This window comes from Labrus mixtus, chromosome 15, assembly GCF_963584025.1.
Source record: "Labrus mixtus chromosome 15, fLabMix1.1, whole genome shotgun sequence".
Classification (NCBI taxonomy): Eukaryota; Metazoa; Chordata; class Actinopteri; order Labriformes; family Labridae; genus Labrus; species Labrus mixtus.
The window spans coordinates 6,539,076-6,559,607 of record NC_083626.1 but is presented as its reverse complement, the minus strand read 5'-3'; the positions used below and the strand labels follow the sequence as shown (position 1 = coordinate 6,559,607).

The following is a 20,532-nucleotide window of genomic DNA, read 5'->3' as shown; positions in this document are numbered from 1 at the left end:
ACAAGACATTAATTTGGGGCTCTCATTTAATCCTTAATTAGCTCACATGCTGAATGTAAAGTGTTTTGCGGGAGCTGACACGGATGAAAATTGAAAATACATGGAGGGGGGCTGCTGGTCTAAATATTACTCTGCGTGTTGAGCTTTTTTTAATTTCTGGCCCGGCACTGTGAGAGGAAAAGAGAGCCGCATCTAGAAGAGATTAAAACAGAGTTATTTAGTGTTCGTGGGTTTATGAAAGTGTTTCATTTTTTTTATTGAAAAAACAAACAAATGGAAGGTGCTATTTGGATTCAACCGTGATATGACAACACAGGTGCTCCTGTTGAATAGGTGAAATTAGAATTTACTAAATTCCATCTTCTCTAATGATGTAAAAACATTGGAAAGCTTTTTCAGTAGTGGCTAAATTATTTATTTTTGTGTGTGCTTTAGAAATCATAATGAAGGTATTTTATATATTTATACCTTTTCTTTCAAGCAGGCCTATTCACCCTCTTTGTGCAGTTTAGTAGCCTTTATGTTACCTCTAAGAAAGCACTTACATATTAAGAAATCAATCAAACCAAAGCAAACCACACAACCACACAAACAAATGCAGAAAACACAAATAAGATTGGACCAAATCCTGGAAACACCACCAAATGTAGACAATACAACCAAATGTAGGCATCAGGAAGAAATACTAACAATACCTGAAAATACACAAGCCAAACATATACATGCATGACCACTAACTGTGGCTCAGTGGTAGAGTTGGAGAGTCGTCTCTCAACTGGAAGGTCAGGGGTTCGATTCCAAGCGCCTGCAGCAACCAGTCCAATGTGTCCTTGGGCATTACACTTAACCCCAAGTTGCTCCAGCTGCTTCGTCGGCTGCGTATGAATGTGTATGAATGTGTATGAATGTGTATGAATGGGATAAGTTACTTCTGATAGTCACTTTACACAGCAGCCTTTCATCAGGGTGTGAATGTGTAGGTGTGACCTGCGGTGTGAAAAACGCTTTGAGTAGTCAGAAGAGTAGAAAATAAATATACAAGCTAAAATCCATTTTCCATTTAAATACTGACTGACCAATCAGATACAGGCAATGGCATCGAAACCAAGACAACACAAGCAGATAATGATAACACAAACTAATTCTGGCAATGCAACCCGATACAGGCAACTTAACCTTCATTAGGTTGGATCGCTTTGTCCATATTTGGTTGTTTTGTCCGTATTTTATTTTTCATTGAATTTATTTGAATCAGGACAGTGCATATTAATCAAAATATGAGCAAAATGTGTCAGTGTTAATATGCCAGAATTAGCAGGAAAGCTTAATTTCATCTGTGGTTGGGTATCTGGTTTTTGGTTATCCACACCTGTTTCGATACCACGGCGACAAAAATTGACATCAGGACACCTAATAATGGGTGCTTACTTATTTTTTATTAAAATGTTTTATTAAGGTCTTTTTGGGTTTGTCTGCATAAAGTTGCATTGCAGGCACTTTGCTTTAGTTGTTGTTTTGGTGTTTGGTTGTGTGTCTGGTGTTTCTGACAGGTTGTCAATGTTTGGTTGTGTTAAAAAAAAAAATACAGAGAGCAAAAGACCGAGCTTTGTTGTCTTGGCTACTTTACTTTATCTGAACTTAAAATGCTCTTTCTGAACTCTTACCACAGCATTCCAACTAAGACAAACATTTAGTGCTTATGCTCATTTTGTACATGTGAAATAATAACCAGTACAGTTACATGAAAAAAATGGTGTCCATGCTGTCTATTGATTTTTCCTCTTTCCATGTTCTTTTTTTCTTCCATTCCTCTGCAGGTTCATTGACATCAGTGCTACAAAAGAAACGGAGGCCCATCACTACAACAGAACATTGTGTCCATACAACAACAACAACAACGAGGCTCCCAGAACTTTACAGCAGCCTTGACCTTCAGTAAAATAAAAAAATAAAAAAACAACCCCAGAGCTTTTCCAATCACTACAGTGAAAGACTCTCTGCAGACACTTCTAAGAACTCTGAGAAGTCTCAAGTGAGCAGCATGGTACACCATCGGCATCGAATCTTCACCGCAGCCAAATTCACAGACACATCATAGACAGAAAAATCTCTCTGAGGAACAGTCATTACCAGGGCAGTGGAATAATCATTCAAGTACGTAACCTCTTTTTTTTGTCCACGTTATCTAACGTTAGGTCGGCGAGGGTCGTCTCCCTGAAGATTTTTACCTTCGTGGCTTGATTTAGACTTGTCAAAAGGTCCTTCAAAAGTCAGCCCCTTCATCTTCTTTACTACCCCCCGCTATGAAGCCTTCCGGGGTTTTATTCCAGCCAAGTTTCTTTAATGACAGCCCGCTGCTAAAGAGTCGTGACTTGACTGAGGTTGAGCCAGGCCATACCGTCCATTGGATTCTAGCCTTTCACACCTTTTTCTCATTCGGCTGAGTGAAACTTTACAAGGCCTCCAAGATCTCTGCATACACACACACACACATACACAGAAACACACACACACACACACACACACACACACACAAAGGAAGGACATTGTGAAAACGCATGAAAGTCTTTTGAATGCCACTGAAGAGGCGACAGAGAAGATGTGACTGTCTTTCCTGAATGAATTAAGGATCAAAAAGGGGAAATGTGGACATTTTTTGGGGCGACTTAGCTTATAACTTATGTTTTGTATGTGGTGCCAACATAGACTAGAAGAGTAGTTTTTGTCAATGAACCTCACACATCTTGTACACACCACCAGGCGCTTTTAGCAGATGTGGACCCTGGTTCATTTTAAAATGATCTATACTTTGTGTGGGTGTATGTTTATGCTAGTGTGCCGGTGCATAAGTGTGTGAGCGCATGTTTGCATCTGTCCACGTGTTCTGGGGACGTGTTTGTATGCTTGTGTGCCTGTGTGTGGGAGCGTGTGCACATCCTGAGATACACTGTGAAATAAGTCATGTCCAATGCATTATTCATACTCTTGTATAGTTTTGGGACACGCCGAGACCAGAGCTCACCATCTGGCAAAAGAAGCATTTGTGATTTTACAGATGTTGGATCTCATTTAAAACCTTCACGGATGAATCCTGGGTTTGCCTTCTCTTCTCTTTCTTGTCTTTTCTTTAGTACATAGAGATATTTATATCAGGGGGGAGAGATATTATTGAAACTGGGGACAGATCTACAGTATGTCACATAAGTTCAATTCTGTAATTAAAATAACTAATGTGTGATTAAATGTATTCAGAATACTCGTCTAAATTGACTCTATTTTGATATGAAATGTTTTGGCCAGATGGAAGTGCTATTTGCTGATTTCAGATGCTTGATATATTTGAAATTGTGTACATATATATACATATATATATATTCAATTAATGTATTTTATGTTCCGTGGGTCTTATTCCAAGAGAAGATAAAGTAAAGGAGGGGCACAAGTTGTATTCTTCTGAGAGAAGTATGAGATGTGGACACAATAACAAGAACACCAGTAAGATATGTGAAAAACAAGAAACACACAACACACAGGCCGCAGCAAGATGATGAATCCTCGTTTCGCTAATGCAGCATCAAAAGAATCATTTTCACAGAGGAATTGTTTGTTGCTTGCTGGTTGCTACATTATAGTGTGCAGGTGTTCCTGTTAATGTGTCTACAACCTGTTTTTTTTTTTTCATTTCTTTGTATTGAAAATCCTGTACATCTCCATCTTAATGTATGCATTTGAGGATATAAAGAGAGCGTCCGCTCCCTGGAGCTGTGGAGTGTGTATTCGGCGTGTGTGTGTGTGACTGTTTTCCAGGTCAACAGCGGCCTGTGTAGTGAGGAAATACCAATTTCCAGCTGATCTCATATCTTTTGATTTCATGCTACTTTTATTTATCGCTCCTTTGGTTCGCACTCACCATAAATAAACTGTCTGTTTGGTTTGAGTTGCTGTCAGAGCAGGAGCCGCTGCTACAACAGATCTACACTGTGGGTCAAATCTCAATAAGAACAGGAAAGATATATATCGTGACCTCGTCCTCTTACTGTAAATTGGTCTACAAACTGTCAAAATGTGATGGAAGGTACCGTCACATATCATCTAAATAAGTTCGGCGAGTTCACTGCAGTGAGCCGCTGACTCTGTGGAGAAGAGAGCAACCAAAGCCCCAGGCTGTGTCCTTAAATTGTCAGGACTATAAATGCCTTTTGTGGTCCTCAAATGTCTTTTTTATAAATAATTTAAACTTTTATTTCAAACTGTCCTCGTTTTGAAAGAGGCTTTGGTTGGAAACCTCAAAACTACAGGCCAATTATTTCCCCAAACACGACACAGCAACGGTACAAGGCAAACTGGGACAAAAAAAAAGAGAGAACATTTTCTTGTGAAGACTAAAAATGAAACCCGGTAACTCTTTCTGTGAAGCTCTTGAATCTGCTGTGTTATAATGTTACGACTGCTAATGTGTCATATAAGCAGCATATTACTTTAAAAATGTTGATTAAAGCTCCTGTATGGAGTTTTTAGCTTGTTACAAGACTGACTGAAATGAATACTGATGCATCTTTATCACCTCCAAAAACAAAATATACTATGAGCTAGACTGATTTGTTTCTTTATTATCATCACTGGTGTAGGGTAGGTTCCAGACGAGGAGATTAACAGCAGGCTTTTCCACAGAAAAGATCCCATGTGTGATAAATGTGAGTGTTTAAAGAAAGCTGAATGAGGATTTTTGTGTGTTAAAAAACGCTACACAAAGAGAGAGAAGGTACGACTTTGTCCACAGGGGGCGCCATACCTACACAAACTAGAAGTTCCTCACAGGAGCTTTAATGAATAAAAAGTATTTAGAGCAGTATCACGTTTTTATGTATCATAACTGCATGTGCATCACATATATTCCCTCTTACACCATTGCCACACTGTTCTGAAACTAAAATATTCAATAATGTTGAAAATGAGCATATTGAATGAATCAAATCTAATTAATTGCAGATTTTTTTACTCAAAAATCCGCATGGAAGTAAGTTTTAATTTTTTTAAACTTTTTTTCAATTTGGACTTTAAAGGTGACCTATTCTGCTGATTCCCATTTCAAACTCACATATAGTGTTACAATGCTGGATGACCAAACTTAACATGAGATTCAGATCAAAGTATTTTGGAATAATCCTAGGATTCATCTGCAGATGGCGCTAAACGACTTCTTCTGAAAATTATGCGATAGTTCTCCGATATGAAACAGAATTTCACAAAAGGACTTCAAGTCTCTACATAAGCTGTTAGAAACCTCTTACATAGGCTCTGTTGCACTGGAGAGCAGCCCTCCCCTGGCAGGACGGCTTCCTGAGAGCTGGCCAATCAGAAGAAAGTGGACATGTGGGGAGGGGGGCCTTAAAGAGAGAGCAGCTAACACAAACCATTTCAGGCGGTGGCTGAAATTAGGGCTTTTACGGACACTAGTATAAGATAAATAAGGATTTTTTTTTCACTTTAAATCATGCAAAGCTACTCCAAAGGTTTCACAGACTGACGACATGAAGGCTGGACATTAGGAGAAAATTGGATCTTTAAGTAAGAGGCTTTTTTCCATTTCCTTGCAAACCCTTAGTTTAACCATGAGGAAATAAGACGCCAGTACATTAAACAAGTTACCATGGTTTCCATAACCATTATTGACGGATCAAAATCATGTGCTCTCTTTTCAGGATAACTGAAGGTGATATTATCTATAAAAAGGTGAAAATGCAGCACCATAGCATACAGTATCATCAAGAATATTACGCATGTGCTCCAGTTGGCTGTAGAAACTGGCCTCTGTGTTTGCTGCCGTGCCAGCATTCCCACTCAACTCCCACTCAGCTCGAGATGTTCTTTCAATGAGGCCCCGCTGCTGCCTGCCTCCATTTCCAATGTCTGTCTCGCTGTCTAAGGGTGTTGAACGTGGGCTGCTGTCAGGATCAACAAATGGTATGAGGGTGGTATCATGCTCCCTGCCATCCATGATACACAACACTATCTGATATAAAAAGCTGTTACCACGCTCTGCTCTCTCTAATGTTCTTTAGATCTTGTGTCACCAATGCAAATAAGGTGATTTGGATGAACAGCTATGACACCCAATTAATGTGATGTTTCTTATAATACCTTATGACCTTATAAATCATAAAGGCTTGTTTTGAATTATACATGTTAATGTGCTTATTAGGGATGTAAAGATTATTCGTAAAATCGAGATAAATTGATTCAAAGGTGTCAAGGTTTACATCGGTACTCTGAAAAATTAATTACAATAATATGGTGAGCGTCAGCAGCTGTAGAGCAAGATTTAGGAATTGAGGACGCACCACCGTCTTTCAAATCGGAGGTGTGGAAGCGTTTTGGCTTCCCCGAGACAGAAAATGAAAGAGGTGAGAAGATAACAGACGAGACTAAAACTGTGTGCAAATATTACAAGAAGACAGGGAACTACACAAATAGCACAACCAACATGATGCAGCATTTAATCAACACCACAACGAAAAGCTCCAATCACCTCCCCTTGTTGCGAGGAGAAAAACATTAAAAGGCCAAACCACACTGACAGGCGGGTTAGCAGCTCCTAAAGGAGTCTTTTTCAGTCATCATTTGTCTCATTTTGTAAAATAAATCTAGAGAGAATCGTATCATGAGTTCAGTGAATCGTTACATCCCTAGTGCTTATGCATATCAGTATCAGACATCATAAAAAGGGGCTTCATAAGAAATTTTAACAGGAATCACCTCCCAACACAGATAATGATCAGAGGACTAAAGTGGAAAATATGATTATGATCACAGCTTAGCACTTCAATTGAGATATGCCAAGTAATTGAAGAATACAAGAGTTTTTGATAATATTAGAGAAGTGGATGATATGCAAAAACAACTCATGAGGAGGGGCTGAAAGTCAATGCTCCTTGAAGAGAAATTCATATTTCAGACACAAAACGTCTTGTGTTTTATAAAGTAGCTCCACTTGTGTCAGTGTCAATCCCTGATAGTAACAAACCAACACAACAACACCTGACAGTCGATCTGTTTTGGTCTTACAGGCTGTTTTCAAAAAGTAATTGTGTCCGCACTTGTGTGATATCTTCCCGATCTTCAATAAAAGCTTCAGGTGCAGGATGGACAAATGTTTCAGCACAGTAGGCCTTCAACATTATATCTCAGTTTTGCTACGGAGCTCTCCACATCCGCAATAGATCCCCGGCCGAGCCTAATGAGACACAAACACACCCCTGAGGCTCCGGCTGACTTGCTAAACACTGCGTTGTTGAACAGCACTGCAGTGTAGCAAATTAGCATTTATGCCCACATAAAAATCCATTTACTGATCCATTAGCTTAGCATAGTGCTAATGAGTTGCTGGTGATGACACGCAAGGGACTTTGGTTAGCAAGCGGATCGTCATTAAAGGTAGGCACTTACAGGGCAGCAGCTTCAGACGTGAAGAGAGGACACGGCCTGGGCTGTAGAAAATCTGAACTTCCTTTTTGAAAAGTTAACAACAAATTCTTTCTTTCTACTCTCCTAAAATGCTGCCCAGACAGCTGCATGTTCGGCTTGTGGGAAGTGAAAGTGCTGCTGTCTCATGAAATCTGTTGAGCCATCCTTCAAACTAACTATGAGGAGGCGGCAGCACTCAACAATTACAACCTGTCCCAGAAAAGCAGAGCAGCACTGGCTGCAGAAGAGAGTTGGTAAGTGAAAAGAAGAATACAATCAAAGGTATCAATGGACTGATCCCTGAGCAGCTTAGAGATTTCTGGAGAGATGTCTGACTTATTTTCGTGGCCCGTTCCGCTCTATAATCACAACAGACACTTCAATGTCAGATCCAGACCTGCTTAGCTGAAGGTAGCATATGTAAAGTGTAGAATCATCCCATATCTGCTTGACAATGATGAATGTGAAAAGCAGACATGCAGCTGAATTAAATGCCATTCACACCACTCCGAGCATTCCTATGAGGAGGGGAGCTGGCAGAAGGATATCAGCGTCATCTGGACAATGTTTCCCTTCTGCCAAAGCTTCCCAGTCCAGGTCCCTTTGCAGTGCTTCCACAATGCAGGGGAGACGGCTCCAGGGGGGAAGATGAAGGTATAAAATGGTCGTTTTGCTAGAGCAACACAAGCTAATTTATCATTCTCCAGGGGTCAGGCGACGCTCCCTTGGTTGTGAATTTTAATGTTGTTTTTTATGGGTCTTAATAAACTCTATTTTGCTGCAAGCGTTTATGCAGAAGAGCACAACATCCTTCACTCGGCTCATTTAGTGAGTCAAGGAGAGACGGGCTGGAGCCAAATTTAACCAATGGAGTCATCATTTTCTTACTCGAGCAGAACAAAGTCAGGTGAAATATAGGAAGGTATTGGAAAAGTTACGGGAGTCGTTCACATGTTTTCTGAAGATCCTTGCTGAAAGTTAGATTCTGCATGCTACATAATAATAGGCTACACATTAATCAAAAGAATTAGGCCTCATAATTCTTAAGTAATAGCATTATGCTGGAATAATATGGTACCAGAATCAGACAAAATGTGGTGCATTCTCATTTAATCAGGAATATTCAGTCATCATCATTTTTAAGTCCAGGTTTATGATCATTTTCTAGGTTGACCATACTTTCAAAACCCAAAAGCAGGACCCTGATTGGACCATTCTGTCTTGCACAAATCATGTATGCACCTGTTTATGCATCGGGATTGTGTTTTAACCACAATACTTACAATTACTTCAGCACTTAGCGCTGCTACCTTGAGCACCTTTCAATGCCATGGATTATACTTTTCCATTGCAATTCTCTTTACAAAGGTAGGAGTAAGCTTTCACGACCTATTTGAAACAGACCGACTTTCTTTTTATCTTGACAGCTAAACATTAGCATACTGACAGGCTATGATTCATAGCTAGCAATGGCCTTGACAACAACACATTGATGGATTGACACACAGACAAATCAATGTTTCATTCCTGATGCATGGGGCATTTGATGTGTTTTTTTCTATTGGCTTAGACACAATTGGTTCAGAATATGATAAATGTCCATAAAAGTGCATTATAAAATGTGTAACATTACAAATGTTGCCTTGATTGTTGTGAAAATCTTTCTAATGAATCCCTGACAAACTGGGATGTCTGATGCACCATACCACATGCTAACATTACAAACAAAGATCGCAAGCAAGGTAAAGGACGGCTTACTGTAAATTCCACGTTAGTAGTTGTGAGCACATTAGCAAGTCGATTTATGCAGTTTGCTACCATCCTATGTTTCCCTCACAAAGAAGTGAGAATACTGAAAATTCAAAACAAAGGAAAACATCTTTGCATGTTTTTAACAAAGCAGAAGTCTAAAAGTGAAATGACTCACATGACAGAATCGTAGGATGACTGCAGAATTGTATTTTTAAAGATTCTCCAGGGAGAATTTTAAAGACCCCTCGGAACAAGTAGTACCTCTTCACTGATATTGTCCTCTACACAGATTGTCACAAAATCTACTATTTCTTTCTTATAAAAGTCAAATGTATCGCTCTCTTTGAAATGTAGCTGTGGCTGTTTTGGCAGCATTCATCGTTTTGTATGACATCTGCCCCCCTGCCGCAGCTTCAGACATTAATAGTAACTAAATGGAAATTGTCGATCTTGCTGCTTGCTTGCTTTTGAAGATTGTAAAAGGCGTCTTTAGAAATTAACAAGTGTTATTGCAGCTGCTTAAAGCTGACGTTGAGTTGTTCCTTCATGTGTCAGGCCGCCTCTCAACCGCCGTGAGAGCGCCAAGGCAGGGGTCACATTTTACCATTGACCCATTTATGCAGCAGGAAATGCTCTGTGATAAGGGTATGGATCTATATGCAGGCCTACTTGACTTGTTTATTGAATTTTAAAAGGTTGAATGGCACCATTTAACACTGGGGTCAATTCATCACACGATTTCTTCCTGCCACATCTGTCTAACTGATCCCCCGCCCTGCACGCAGACAATTAACAGGCCTACTGCTGAGGACACGACTGCTTATTTGAACGATTATTGCCTTTGGACTCGACAGCAGCTCCTCGTCTCTCGTAGCCACACAAAGAGAACATCCAGATGTCACAGAGGACACCGAGTACTCATGTCAGGGGAAGGACAAATGTTCATTTTATTAGAGCGACAAATTAGAGACATAGCAGGCTCCAAGTCAAGTGCAAGGCCTGATAAGACCTCAACAGAATCACAGTACACTACTCGAGTACGGCCTTTAGTCATATCGCCTTTGATGAAATGAAACACAATATGTGCATTACGTATAAGAGAATGAACAGCCCTGGAGCTGCAGGACACTGATTGTGTTATTGCATTATTGGGTGAAGAGGTGCAGGGTTATTTATTTTATTGTGTCAACAAATCTCCTGAAAAGACAAAAACTAATTATTCCTGAACATACTTTTAAATGTTTTCGGCATGGCCTGATCTAGATTATTGCTGTGTTTCATGAGGCCCATTGTTGTCCCAAAACCATTAAAATCACATTAATGAGCCAAGCTGTTGGACAAATTAAATGTTCCTGCTTTGCAAAAAAAACTGCAGTTTATTTTTATCCAATTTCAACATATACCAACTCGGTGCTAAAAATACTTTCAAGCTCCAAATCTTAATTAATCTGCAATGCCTACAGTGCTCTACATATGCTCTCCACCCCCCCCCCCCTCCCCCCCCCCACATGTTAGATTATTGTAAAGAGTACAGTTCTTACTTCTTACATATAAATTTGCGACCTGCTGTTTATCAGATTTATGTCCTCAGTAAGAAAAATAGGCTTTAAATTGAAAGCTATATATAATCATACATGGCCATTGAACTGCTCTTAATGCCATGCTGGTTTTATAATGAAAGAATCTCTTGGGTCTTTTGAGAAACAGATATCACACGAATGAGTGCCTCTTTGAATAACCCTGATTGGTCCCCATTCTGCTCTCCTTTAGCCTTGATTAGCAGTAATTACTTACCTTTATTTGTTCTCCGCTCAATAACTACTTGTAGCTTACAGCGTTGACCTGCTATGATAATAAAATCTGTTCATTCATTTTCCTTGAGCCAGAAAGAATGCAATTAATTATTATAAAGATGGTTATTGTTCATGTGATTATAGTCAGTAAATACATCTGAATAACCCGGAGGTGTCTATCCATTCATACTTGCGCCCACAGTCCCACGACGGGTGATTAAGCACGATCCATATTCGCCCACCAGTACAAACTCTCCTTTCCACGCCTGCAACCAAAGTAACCAGATATCCTCAACTGTGAAATATGTAAACGAGGAAAAAAAGTGTCCGTCATTGCAGGCAGTCTGTCATTGCCAGTCTTGATTAGCTCAAACTCTGCTGAGCTCAGTGTACTGTCCCGGCCCTCCTGACTCCAAGACGAGGTCCTTTGGGTTTTAGCTGTGACAGATTGAGGGTGTCAGGAGGGACTCCCAAGGGTGTGTGTCTGTGTGTGTGTGTGTGTGTGTGTGTGTGTGTGTGTGTGTGTGTGTGTGTGTGTGTGTGTGTGTGTGTGTGTGTGTGTGTGCGCGTGTGTATGTGCGTGTGCATGTGTGCAGACTCGTGCAAGTGTGTGATATCCGTTTAAGTGTGTGTGCATGCATTTGCCTTTGTGCAACGATGCATGATCTAATGTGTGCTCATTTGTGTGTATATTCTTGCTGCCCACGTACTGTGGGAGTGCATGTATTTGTGTGTGTGTGTGAGTGCGCGTGTGTGTTTGGGTGTGTGATTGGTTGGAGGGCTGAGTGTACCAGGGCCAAGATCTCGTCTGTGAATCACATGTCTCCCATCAGTCTGACAGCATTAAGCCGAGCCCAATCAATACCCCGAGGGCCTCCAATCCCTCTGACTGAACGACAGAGAGAGAGAGAGAGACACACCAGAGGGTGACTGGGAAAGGGTGAGAGGGGGAGACAAAGAGAGTGTGATAGAGAAATGACTTGTAAAGTGATGGATAAGACCGCTGAGTCCAAGGCTGCGTTCACATTGCAGCTAAAGTGTCCCTGATATCATGTATGCCCTTGCATTGGACTCATACAGTGTGCTGTTTTCTATGTCTCTATATGGCACAAACATGCAACCACATTGATATTTCTCATAACATGAATGTGTAGTTTGTAGCATATCCTGAAAACATGTTTAACCTGAGTTAACATGCTTTAGTTAAAGTTAAAGTCATTTGCATTAGATGAATTTTAAACATGCTACACACTGACAAAACAATTGGAATTTAAATTGAAATATAATTGATATTCAGCTCGCGAAACAGGTGCATAGAAGTGGAGACAGAAAGCAGACAGATGCAGAAATAGACAACAATCAATTTTGGAAAGTCTGAAAAACTGACAGAAAAATTACATAGGCATAACAACAGAGGAGCTACACACCTCACATCTCAACAAACAAGCCAAACAGACAGAGACTGCAGAAAGTTCCTGGGAGAAAAAAGTTGCATCTTTAGTGACAGAGTAATTCATCCAGGAGTTGCGCTCATTTATCAGCTCTGAATTACGCTTCTTTTCTGGTTATGGTTGTTTTTGCAGGAGGTGTTTTTCTTGCCCTGGGCGCAGGCCTTCCCTCTGGCTATGCTAACAGTGCTGTCAGGGGGGAAGAAACACCAGAGAAGCTGCATGCCACAGTCTCCTCTCCATGTTGGGTTTCTCTCTCTCTCAATGGCTGACTTCACTTTTCCATTTGCACTAGCTCACGGTTGCTCTTGACGCCGTTGTTTGAAAATGAAACAAATTTAATCATGCTGCAGTTTACTTAAGGAAATTGGATTCTGGCAAGTGAAAGGGAACAGACATAAATTTGTGCAGGGTTGAACAAATTTAGGCAAAAACGTATTTTCTCTCAAACTTGCAAATGTTTGTTTTTTAGAGCTATGTAAGATATAGAACTGGTTTCAAATGGTCTATCCCTCTGAATCATGTGCCTTCGGGCCTATCAATTCCTCTAATCAATTCATGGTCTTCTGACAGTTGCACTTTGAACAACTATGGTATCAAAATCAACCGTGCTGTCATGTTCAATGATCACCGAATTGTTGAATGTATTTTCAATGATCATTTCAGTACGGGTGCACACTCTGATGTTGTGTAGAAATATAACTTTATTCAACATGTTTTTAATCCACAGGAATGCCATGAATTTCACAGTCTATGCACAATGCCACTTGCGTCACAACCGAGCAGCACTTTCGTTTATGAGGGTGAATATTCTGCGTCAAACGTGGAAATGATTGTCGAGCAAATATTCTCATTTCATCCATTTTAAATGGTGACAGACTGCTGCTTCAGTTTTTGTCCCTCTGATCAGGTAGTTGACCTGACTTGAAAAACCTGAGTTTGAGCATAAACCATTAAAGAGTTAGACATTTCCCTCAGGAGCTAGAAAAGGTTGGGGGAAAAAAAATGCTAAACTGAGTGAATATTGGACTTACATTGACCATGTGAATAGAAACACCTTTTTTCACTTAAGTAGAATACCTTTCACTCACAACAACTCAACTCAGTTTGCATTAATGACAGTCACAATTGTTGTAAATTAAATAAATCTGACATTAAAAAGTAGGGAGAAAATTATCAAGTTTAAAATGTCCACCTCAAATGGACAAAGAGGAAAAAATTATTCACCTTAAACCAGACATTAAAACAAAAAAAGCTGGAAGACATGTATACATACAGACATACACACATAGAAGCGGGGTGGATGGATGGATGGATGGGGAGGAGAAAGAGAGAGAGAGAGCAGAAGAGGGAGAGAAGCAGACAGATCAAGCATGTTTTCCTCTGTGTCCCCCGGGGGGGGGGGGGGGGGGGGGGGGGACATGTCCAGATGGCTCATTGGAAAGTATCCTCCCTCTTCCTCGTCCACAAGAGTCCTGTCTCTCATGCAACACAGAGGGCTTTTTATCCACTCAGTCTTCCTCCATACTACTGTCTGTCAGCGGTGTTTAATCTTCAGGAGCTCTCATACTTTAGATGTTCTTTGCTCTGAACTCGGGTCACTCGCTGGTTTTTCTTCAACCAAACAGAATAAAGTAATTAATTGGTGTGTTGATATGGGAAATCACGTTCGGGGCACAAATGTCAGCCCATAAAAACACAATGAAACATTTACTCCCTGCAAGTGTTTGTGAGTCTCTGCGGAAGATAAGGAGGTATATTTATCGTTTGGTTCACAAATGGCTGACTATTATTTTCATTTACTATCAGGAGATGCATGCTTGGTATGAAAATTTAAATCCTCTCCGTGCTTTGATTTAAAAAAAAAGAAGAAAAAAAAAGGTCCCATTCAGCAGTGCCGCTTTTCAATCGAGTTTATAATGTGTGCGTCTTTGGCATGCAAATCAATGAGTTAGCAAAGCGGTGATTGGAATTCCACACTTATGGGCATTTGATCAGAATTTGCACCAGGATCCACTGGGCGAGTCGATCAGGGGTAATTCACTATGAAATATCCAGAGTTACGCTTCGGTGGGTGCATCTGGCCCCCACCATTCATTTTGTTTAGCCATTCCAATGTGGCAATCAAAATGAATTAGCATGACAATTTTATTTCTGAAAAGGCTTAGGGCGGTCCATTTTTATTGATGAATTTCAATAAGGACTCAACAAAAGGTCCTTTGAAATTGACTGCCCCCTCCCCCCTTCCCGTTCTACTTGACCTTCAGGTATCTGTGTCTCTTCTATGTATGAGTGTGGGCACCGTAAATGTCCATATCAGCCGTAATCGTTTTATATCACCGTCTAGAGCCGTATTAGTCAGGGCTTGAGAAGGTAAGCACCCGAGGTGATGAAAAGGTCTGAGTAGATGATGATAATCGTCATAAATCTCCTCATGTGTTGTGTTAGACAGCCGAACTGCTCATTCTAATCTTTTCCTCAATTTGTCAGAGGGTTTAATATTTTGTAATTTGGATGATTGATGATTAGTTTTCGATGGTGTTGAAGGTGATATAGGTGTATGAAATATCACTCCTGGTAATGCTCTAAGATTTAATATAGTTCTGTTATAAGGCAGGAAGTGAAGTGAGATTTGAGCCAAAAGAGAAGTTATTTAACCAAAGTCCAACAGTCCAGAGGAAAGTGTTTAAGCATACTGGATTCACAAAGTGAGTTTTATTACACACACAAACTGCTGGTTTTTCAAAGTATTTGGTTTTCTTTTTAGTTCAGAACTGCTGTTGTAAGGCCCACAGAGAGATGTGGTAATTGGCTTTACAAATAAACTATGCTAGACACCTTTTACAGTAAAAAAAAAGAAACAAAAAAGCCAAAGAAAGGACACTGTTTCATACACAAATGTCGCCCCAACCACCGCCTGACGCCCTGCCACTACCATGAAATGGTAATTCAATTAATTAAAAACAATCAGAAGAAAATTTACCCTCATAATTGGAGTAATTAAACTCTTTATCCTTTATCAAGCAAGGCATTTTAAGTTTCCAGCTTATCAATTTGGTATTAGTATTCTATAAAACAAGCTGAGGGTGAATTGTGATGATGCTGGAATTAAATTACCAACATTATTAAAAAACTGATTGTGTGGTTGACGTGGTTACAGGACTAGTTTCCATCTCACAGTTGTAAAGCCAATTAATGCAAAACATCCTCTTGCATCCCCGCTGGGACTTCAAAAGATGAAGATCACTAACTTTTAAGGGTGTTGCACCTAAGAGCCATGAAAGTGTGGCATCAAGGAGATGTTGAGATATTTAAATGAAGAAACATCTAACATATTTATGTATCTGAACAACAGTTAGACACAATTCATAGAAAAATGTTGAAACATTTCAGCCTTGACTCATTTCGTGGATTAACCATCGACTGTAAAAACACATGGATGTAGTCTCAGTTACGTCGCCCATTAGTTTCTCAAGCTGCGTTCTGAAGCCAAACAGTGGCAGTTGCCATATTGGAAATGTTGACTTTACATAACTTTTGATCAAACTAGTAACTGACAAAGACGTCGAGTTGAGGTGAATCTTTAGATTCCTCGCCAACAGTTACAACTCAGTGTGCCTCTGATTATGTAAATGTGTGAATATCTCTATTAATGAATAATGTTAAACGGATAACCTTTTCAGTGTGTGCCAGTAAAAAAATTGGCTATTGATCCCAAATTAATTCTTAGAAAAAGGCTGTAAAATGTAAACAAGCTGTAAAAATAGATATTTCAATAAGGGACCTAATAAGGATTCATTGGCATTTGCAGCAGCCCTCAAGTGGACACTGAAGGAACTGCAGTTTTTTTCACTTCCCCATTGGCTTCATATTTCAGCACCACAGGTTGCCACTTGAGATTAACCAACTGCAGCAATGATTTCCACCAAACCAAATAACACTGATGTAGCGCTCGAAGAAAAGACTTGTGGACATAATAGGCAGTAAAATCAATCCTCTGGGCAGCATGAATGTATGTACAAATTCTCATGCCAATGCACTTTAACTGTTGAAGGGTTAGTTGTGTATATATTAGATTGGTTTGCTGACTGACCAACGAGCCAACAAACACTGCCGTTCTAAGAACCGCACACAATGATTCATAAATAAATAATGAGAACAACTACGAGTTTCAGCCATTTTTAGAATCTCTCCATTTTCCTCACTATACCCTAATCCATCACACCCAAACACATTTATATATGATAAGTGCATGTGCATGGAAGTCCTCATTTCTAAGCATTACAGATACCACTTTTCAGAACTGCTGCATTTGCCTGAACTTTACTCTGAGGGCTTTCATGGGATGGCTCAAACATCCATCGATCATTAAAAATCATAAAGTGTGTGTCTCCACCACCTCCATCACAGCATTTACCCCAGCAGAGCAGCTCCACCAACACTCCTCGAGGCGTTACAGCCAGGAAAATGTACAACCACATCTTGCATCACCACAGCTAGACGGCCATTATTTACGGTGCCTCCCGCTAGGAGCTGTCAACAGCATAACTGCAGGCCTGCTGCTACAGGTTTTTAGGGTTTTCCAATGATAAACTGAGGGGGGATCTGATGCCCTGGAACGCTTAGCACTACCACCATCTCTGCTATCATCAAAGAGCAGCTGGTGTTTGATCCGGCCTGGATCAAAAGGTGAAGGACAGCACTGTCCTGCGGTGCTACATGAGACCTCTGGATGGCATGCTGAGAAAGAAAGAGAGGAAATGCTGAAGTACTAAGCAGAGGACGGTATAATTGAGACCAAGGGGAGTCCATCTTGGGTCCACGGGGGAATCCCCAAAAGGACTCATCTTTGTTTCTTCAAAGGCGAAAGCCTCATGTCACTCTGCTCACAGATCTGTATCCTCTACAACCCTGGAATCCGATAAAGATACAAGCAGAATCAGATCATTATCATAAAGGAGAAAAGAAGACTTGAGGGGTGGAAGCTCTAACAAGTTGGAGACTGTCCCTCATTGGTTTTCCGCAAGAGGGTTCGACTTCTGAGTGAAACATCTTTTCTATCTTTTTAAATCTCAACTCTGTTTGTGTCCAACTGGCTTTGTTCTATTGATGTTCGATGGCCGAGGAAGTAGCTGCTGGCCCTAATCATTTGAAAGCACATCATATGCCTCCCGGAGGCGCCTTCTCATTAGCTTCAAAAGTGTATCAAAGAAAACAAAGTGAAGACCATGAGAAAGAAAGGAAGAAAGAGAGAGAGAGAGAAACAACAAGACAGAAAGAGAGAGAGAGATCTGGTTTGCCTCACCATTCATCATCATCCATCTGTCTTAAAGGCTTGGCTCAGATCCCGCATGGTGGAATATGTTGATTAGCAAGAATGGAGGAACAACAGCACAGGGAGAGAGAGGGAGGGAGTGATTAGCAGTGTAAAGGGAGGATAGGAGGAGGCACAGTGGATGAAAGAGAGGGAAATCAAATGAAGCCAGAGGAACAGAAGACAGATGGATGAAGAAAGACACAATAAGAGACAGAGAGTGTTCTCCTTCAGATCAATGCTGCGTGTTGGAGGCCGCAGCGGCAGCACACAATGCAGAGACTCTGTCTACAGTCAATTAGACGGGATGCTTCACCTCCTCCTGTCAAGCCCTGATTAAAGCCCCCAGCAGTCATGACAGGTCTTCCTCTTTCTCCAGACTCTTACTTCCTACTGCTCCGTGTTTGTGTCTGAATGAGGTTATGTGATGTGTGTGTGCGATTCAAGGTGTGAGCGCAAAAGAGTCAGTGTGTAAGTCTCAGAGACTTAAAGTTACAAAACGACTTGTGTGACATGCTGCTGACGGAGATTGTCCACTAATGGAAGCCCTTTCATTTGCTGTATTCTTTGTAATTACAAAGTGGCTGTTTTTCAACATCCCTGGGAACAATAAAAAGCACGATCCATCACCAAGAAGTGTTTGGCCTTGCAGAGAGAACAGGGCGAAAGTAGTGGTGTGTTATGTCTGGTCACTTCTCACTTTTGAATTAACAGTTACTATGAGCAAACAAACAAAGAGAAAGGTTGTTGGTTACTGTCTACAGTAAAAGTAGGTTAAAAAGATGTATTTGGAAATGAGGACATGAGATACTTTCACATGAGATGCTGCCCCTGAAATCTTCCTGAGTTGCTTGTTTACTCTTGTCCCTCACAGCGGGAAGCTTTTCCTGTCTGACAGTCGGGGATGGGGAGGGGGGCGTTGTCAGTAGGAAAGACACAACATAAAATCAGAAGACGCTGTGGAAATCCAATTCTGACACTATAACGACCTTTTTTTGGGCTATATGTCAATGCAACATGTAATAGACATTTTCACAGTATCAACAAAACTAGGGGAAAAGATCACTCTGGAGATCCAAAAAGCGTACGAAGCAACTTCTTTACATTCATGAAAATCTAAATCATTCATATATATGAATTCTCTTGACTATATCCTGCTGCTTTGACACATCGGCTCACCTCGACTTCACATTGAACTTTTACTGGTGGTGCTGGCTGGAAGGAAAACGTCCTGGTAAAGTCGAGGTAAAAAAAAATATGTGTCCATTTGGATTCACACATTCATCTCATCCATTTTCAAAAGTTTTGTGCATGTGTCAAAAAACACCACAACCGTCAGAAATATCCCAGAGCAGCCTGTATTTTTTTTCATCTCTGTAAGAGTGAGGTCCAAAACAGCTCGACCTGCAGGGCAACCATCTGAGTCAGTACACATCACACTGAGGAATTTATGTTTCTATTGCCCACAAACACTGAATGGACAAACATGGAGAAAAACTTCTCTTTAACCATAGCCAACAATTTAACCATAGGAGTACCATTTGGCTGTTAGCTTACTTGATAATTGGTTGGAACAGCAGTTGTAATGTTGTTTTCCTCCATCTGCCACAAAGTACACAAAGATAAGCTACAAAGTTTGAATTCATGCATTACCTATCAGAAGTTTTTTTCATACATCGTGTTCCTATGTTACATAAGAAAAATAATTAAGGGATGGAGACTATCTGATGGTGCACTTGTCATTAACCTCCCTGACCTCTGATGAAGAGCAGCAAACAGTTGCCTCCCTAAACATTTTAATGGGAAGCATCCTCACAAGAAGGGGGTGTAAATGAGACAAGGATGGATGCACCAAAATGCATATTCATTCCATACATGTCTGCCAAAAACACTGAACTGAGTTTTACTTTGAGGTAATGTTGTGGGGGATTTAAATTGCAAACCAACAGAATATATATATCCCTTAAAATAAATAAGTAATCCCATTACTGCAACACTTAAGTCTGTTTTAGGTTATTCTGTCCACTATTGAGTCAAATAGATCCATGTGAGATTTCATGCACTTTTTAATGTCACATTTAGTCAACTCAGTATTACCACTATATTCCGCTTGACTGTTTTTTTTTTGTCAAGGAATCCCAGTGAGGGCCAAATCACACAGAGACTCGCCGCTAGAAAAGCATCGCCAGCAGAATCATTTTTTTCCTATGGCACGGCGCGTTTGCTGGGCGCTCTTATTTGCTGCTGCGCATTTTTCTAGCAGTTTTGGGGCGTGCAGTTTTTGGGCGTGCATAAAAGTTTTAAAATGTTCAATTTATCATCTCCAGATGCAAACTCACAGCAATCGACAACGTCTCTTTTGGCAGCAAATCAAATCAAGTACTCATCTAGGACCAAAGCAACCGCAGAGGTTGTTAAAAATCAAATTTATTTTGTATGATACAGCCTTATTTGTATCTCTCTAGTGAGATCATTTCAAACGCACTTTGTCAAAAATGTCCTTGAAAATCACATTAAGTCAACTCAGTAATACCACTATACTCTGCTTAATGTGGTTTCTGTCAAGGAATCCCAATAAACCTGTCCATGCATTTAAAACAGTTCGAATAACTCACCTTATTGGCTTGTTTTACTTGTTTTAAATGCATCCTGAGTGGATTTCCGCAGTGTGTGGCTTGTAAACACAGCCAGCAAAGTGACCCATCTCTCTCCAGCTCAACAAGACGAGAAGGTCACTGCCCCCTGAATGCAGCTGCCAGAA

General features: G+C 40.4%; 2 protein-coding genes across 3 annotated transcripts in view; one reads left to right on the top strand and one right to left on the bottom strand.

Annotated features, from left to right (window-relative positions):
* Nucleotides 1-3,776, top strand: part of tafa5l (TAFA chemokine like family member 5, like) — a 63,375-nt gene extending 59,599 nt beyond the window's left edge. For both annotated transcript variants that reach the window (XM_061057669.1, XM_061057668.1), the window contains exon 5: nt 1,818-3,776. The gene's annotated coding sequence lies outside the window, so the exon portion shown is untranslated. The remainder of the gene's footprint in view (nt 1-1,817) is intronic.
* The window catches only part of slc66a1 (solute carrier family 66 member 1), a 514,023-nt gene that overhangs the window by 408,025 nt on the left and 85,466 nt on the right, over nt 1-20,532 (bottom strand). The gene's annotated exons all lie outside the window — the stretch shown is intronic.